This window comes from Neopelma chrysocephalum, unplaced genomic scaffold, assembly GCF_003984885.1.
Source record: "Neopelma chrysocephalum unplaced genomic scaffold, ASM398488v2 Primary Assembly neopelma1_69, whole genome shotgun sequence".
In the NCBI taxonomy this organism is placed as follows: domain Eukaryota; kingdom Metazoa; phylum Chordata; class Aves; order Passeriformes; family Pipridae; genus Neopelma; species Neopelma chrysocephalum.
This window is the reverse complement of record NW_020897729.1, coordinates 10,055,221-10,060,874: the sequence shown is the minus strand read 5'-3', so window position 1 is coordinate 10,060,874 and position 5,654 is coordinate 10,055,221.

Genomic DNA, 5,654 nt, shown 5'->3' with positions numbered 1-5,654 from the left:
GACCAGTGGCTTTGCCCTGGGTATAGATTTACTCGCTTGACATTGTCCATCCTTACACAGATCTTAACTCAGATCACTGGATTTGATTTGTAAGGGTTGGGGAGGATTTAATTGATGATGATAATCCAAATGGAATATATTTTTTTTCTTCTACTCTGACTTTTTTGTGACATCCCTCTTTCCCGTTTTGATTACTGTGATTGGAAGGTTCTAAAATGTTGTTTCTCTTTAGATTTTAATCAAATCTTTCCTATGTTGATGGCTTTCACTTCAAAACTCCATAACTGGGTTTTGTGAAGCAACTGTAATAATTTGGTTACTGCAAATCCTCACAGAATGAAACCAATCTTACAGAAACATTCAATGATAAAAATCCATCTTCTTACATTATCATGTTTCAAGGTCTGCTTTTCCTCAGTGTTTCCCAATTTTGACAGTGTTATGCAAAAATCAGTGTGCTGAGCTACCTCTAGTGAATCTCCAATCAATGCATAAGTATCTCTAAGAGATTTTCCTTTTTCTTTGCTTTAACTGTGTTAAACTTTGCACATATTGATATTGAAGCTCAGTGTCTGCTTCCCTTGCCAAATGGACTCTGCATTCCATGACATGCCTCAAATATTTGTTCTTTAGAAACAAGGTGGACTTCATTTGAACTTGCCATTTGGTTTGTAATGCCAAGAGAGCTGTATTTTAAGGAATAATAAGGCAGTTGTGTGTTTAGTTCTACCTTTGTGCCACGGCTCTCAGGCACTGATGGTGTCCACTGAGGTATAAATGAGATCTTTTCTCTAAGGAAACCAGGAACAAAAACTCATTTCCTTATCCAGGGCCTTGTGGGCAGGCTTTTGGGTCTGTCAAAACTCCATTGCTTTGGTCTGTTAGCATGGAGCTGGGAAGAAAAAAATAAAGAAAAGGGGAATTGGAGAAGTTTCCCAAGAGGGTTTTTTCTCCTTTATGTTCTTTCCAGCTCTTCTGAGCTGGGTTTTGAGTGGCATCTGGAGAAGTGCTGCTCTTTTACTGGGATTAAAAGGCTGTTTGCACCTGGAATTTAAATAAAAAAGGAGGGAGTTTTGGATTATAAAGAAATGAGCTAAAGAAGCCAGAAACACAGGAAGAACTTTGCAATAAATCCCAGAATGGTTCAGCTTGGAGGTGACAACCAGGGTGTCATCTGGTCCAAAATCCCTGCTCCAGCAGGGTCTTCTTAGAGCACATTGCACAGGATTGGATCCAGAATGTTCTGGAATATGCCTAGAGAGAGCAACTCTGTGAGTTGGAGTCTCTAAATAAGTTGGCAGAGCTTTGAACCAGAGCAAACCCACGAAGACATGGAACAGTCTCTACATTGTCCTGCAAATTTCTGAGCTGAAATCTTGTCCCACTTTTCTGGTGAAGACACCACAGAGTCACAGACAATAAAGCTGATTATACAAAAACCCATTGAATTTACTCAGAGAAGGCAGATGAGAATCTTTAGCTTAACTTGTGATTTTTTTAAACTGCGTGTTGCAAGTCCTTTGTCAGGAGTGAGCTGCTGCTCAAGGCAAGAGGCTTGGAGGAGTTTTATATTTTTAGCTATTTTTCCATGCTCGTGGTTTTTATATGCTAATATGTTTGTTTCTTTCCAGCCTTTGGAATATTCATTTCCCAACAGCTAAAATTTGACACCTGCTGTAGCTTGTATTATCACTTTCACCCTCAGAAACCCAGAAATTATTAAGGTGGAGTAATTGCTACCCGATTATATAATAACTACTTTAATCCAGCAATCATAATATGATTTGAAATGAACCCTTTTGTGCCATTGATTTTGGAATAATTACTGTTATATAGTACTTCTGCAAGAGTTATTCTCAGTTAACCACTTGAAAATAATATGCTCTACTTATTGAAAAAAATAAATCTGATTATCCCCCAAAGCTCAATGTTCTTTCTCCATCTGTGCCTCAATTGTGGGGAGGCACAGAATTGTAAGGTCTGCTGGTGACCTGAGGGATGCTGAAATAGGCTCCTTTCTGTAACTGCTCTAGGAAATATCAATGGGCCTAATTCCTCATTCCCAGTAACCTTTTTCCATGGGGGTTTTTCCCTCTGAACCAGGGACGTGGTCACTGTTCAACCCCGATGGGTTTGATGAGGTTTAATCAGGAAAGAGCGATAAAGACTAAGGAAAATATGGTTTTTGTTTTCCTGCCTCCTCCATCTGACTGTCATTTGTTTGTCTATATACATAAAAATTCCTAATTAGGCCATCAAATTTGGTCAAATTAGGCTGTTAGTCCATTTTTAGTCAGGCTGATCTGGAAGGAGATGGTGTCCAGACTTCGTGATTCCATTATTTTTCTTTATATCATGGAATGGTTTGGATTGGAAGGGACCTTAAAGACCATCCAGTGCCACCTCCTGCCATGGGCAGGGACACTTTCCACTAGCCCAGGCTGCTCCAAGCCCTGTCCAACCTGGCCTTGGACACTTCCAGGGATCCAGGGGCAGCCACAGCTTCTCTGGGCAACCTGTGCCAGGGCCTCCCCACCCTCCCAGCCAGGAATTCCTTCCCAACATCCAATCCAAACCTACTCTCTGTCAGTTTGAAGCCATTCCCCCTTGTCCTGTCACTCCATCCCTTGTAAACAGTCTCTCTCCATCTTCCTTGTAGCTCCTTCAGGTCCTGGAAGGTCACAGTTAGATCACCCTGGAGCTTTCTCTTTTCCAGGCTGAACAATCCCAATTGTCTCAGATTTTCCTCCATCCCTCTGATCATCTTTGTGCCTTCTCTGGACTGTTTCCAACAATATCTTGTGTTTTTTCCAGAGGTCTGTGGCAACATCCCCATTTTAAGTGCAGGGCCTTTGTGTTAAGTCTTTACAGAAATTGAAGGGTTTATTTTTTTATCTCTAAAGCCGTTATAATCAGCAATGAAAGAAAATGGGGTGACATCAAAGATCATTTCAAGCCAGGAAGGAAAATTATCAAAATAGCAATGAAAAGGAAAAGTCCTTGAATTCTCTGCCCTGCTGTGAGGGCCCAGAATTGGGGGATGGTGTGATGCTGCCTGAATGATGGCAAGAGAAGCAAAAGGCTCTTGGTGGTGAGGAACTCAAAGGAAATTCAGCTACTTGTCCTTCTAAACTCTTAAATTCGTATCTTGCTGGGAAAGAGGATTTTTCAATAGGGAAATCATGGGAAAAATTGTGTGTTCTCAGCTTTTTCTGGTTTCATGGCTCTCGTGTGGCCTCTTCCCTATTGTGTGACAGAGATGGAGAAGAGTCAAAGACATTGGACCATTTATTCCCTACTGAGAGAGCAGGGAAGAGTTTTGTTGCTTTACTTATAGACAAAGCCTTTCTGGAAGAGATCAGAGTTCTTACATTCTCTGCCAGAAAATAACTTTGATGAATCAGGTAAATTAAACTGATAAATTAAAAATGTTGTAGTGGAAAGACTGACAAGTCACCAATATTCTACTAAAACATGTATTTAGTGTGGCATTTATTTGTGGCCAATAACTGCAACGAGTTAACAGCTCTTTGACCATAAAAAAATCCAGAATTAAATCTGGGATGTTCTTTGTTGAGTCACCTTTGTGGTGGCAACAGGAGAAGAGGTTGTAAAAAGACATCTGAGTTTTACAGCTCTGGTTTAAACGTGGACAAGATTGTCACATCTTTTCACTGATGCTCTTTTCGATGAGCTCCAGAATATGGGTCAGCAAACTTGAGAGGACATGAGCAGTCTGATGAAACCAGAGTGAAAGACTGACTCATGTGTCAAGGATTGATGTTGCTGCGAGCCCTCCCTTGTCTCCTGCACTGCGAGGGCCGAGTAAATAATTTACAAAACTCATGTTAATCCTTGTGGTGATACTAAAGCAATTTTTCATGAATTTATAAGGCTCTTCTGGGAAGATCTTTCAAGGGTTTTGGAGCTGTGGTGTTGAGACACAAGTTCCTCTGGCCTATCTGGTTTTCCAGAAGCGATTTCCCCCACTTCTTCAAGGTGTGCAGAGTTCTGTTTGCTATTTCTGGAAGGTCATGCTGAAAATTCCAGTTACTGGAGTAAAATGCAGCATCTTTCAAAGTACAAGTCACATTGTTATTGAAATGTGAGGTGAGTTATTACTGGAAGTGCAAAGCAAATGCTAACTGAGTCAGCCTGTGTTTTTTTTTCCCCTCCTGTGTGCAACAAAGAAGAAATATTAATCTCCTTCAAACCTCACAACCCTCTTGGATTGTCCTGCAGCCCTTCACCCTTATTGCTGCAGCACTGGGGTGATGTTTTTAGGGCAGTTCTCCCATTTCCTTTCCCCCATTAGTCTGGGAAGTGTTGATGTTCCCACCCGGTCCATGGGAAGTTCATGGTGGCTGTTGTTCCTCCATGTCACTGCTGGATGTCTGGAATGTGCTCAGGGTCTTGTTGGGAGGTCAAAAAGCCTTTAGATGTTTGCCCTGCTTATCCCAAGTGCGTGTCCCGGGTCACTGCCAGAGGGAGGTGTATTTATAGCTGGAATATTTAATGTTGGTGTTCCCTTCCTGAGGGCACATCTGATTCCTTCGGGTTCATCGGGCTCCATGAGACTCCTCCTGGTTTCTCTGCTCCAGGCAGAGCTCCCTGACTCACTGCCAGTCTGCCCTTACAGTGTTTACAGTGGATTTTTTCCTTTTGAGTATGCAATGCCCTTTGGATTTGATGTAAGAGCAGCACCCTGTGGTTCTGGCACTTTGAGATCCCTAAAGAAGTTTAAGGAATGGCGTGTTTTGGATCATCTTTCTCTTGGTTTTTCCTAAAGCCTTTCTATTAAATTAAATAAATGGGTTATTTATAGCAGACTTTTTGGGCCAGGTCAACTTCCAGCACTCAGGAATTCTTGCAAAGTTGTTTTTAGTCCACGACATCAGGATTCTCCTGAATGAAGTGAGGGGGTGGGCAGCAAGGTGAGATCTCATTTAGTGCTCCCCTGGAGTCAAACCCTGGGGTGGACATGACACACTCCTGGGCATGTCATCAGTAAGGCTTTCCTGCTGGATTTGCTGCTTTTTCCAAAGAAAAAAGCTGTAAATAACCTCTGTGGGAACTTCATGGATGTATTTTTCTAATTAAAAAAAAAAAACCCTGACACTCGAGAAGTGAAAATATGTGTATGGGCAAAAGCAGTTTATTGGAGTTTGAAATCTAATTTGAAAGCAATGTTCTTTCAGTTTTCACATGAAGACAATGAATTCAAAGCTCCAGTGCACTCATTGGAAGCCAAGTTTTACATCCTGTTTTCCTTTTTTCCCTGTCCCATTCCTCCCAATTTCCTAATCTTCAATTACCTTTTCGGTCCTTCCCCACTATCCTCTGGGATTTACTTTACATGTTAGGAAAAGGAGAAAACCAGCTTTCCATTTGTTCTGTTGATTCCCAAACAAAAAGAGATAAACGAGGTTTCCCTTTATTCTGTTGATTCCTGAAGACTGTGGAAAATGGGGAATAAATAGGACCTGATTACAAGCAGTTTCTTCCTTTTCCGTGCATAAATGGGAAGAGGGGGTTGTGTTTGGTTTTTTACACTTTTTTTTTTGTTTGTTTTATTTTTGACTTGTATCACTTTACCCTGATCCTCCCTATATTGGGTGTATATTGGGTGTATATTGGGTGTATATTGGGTGTAT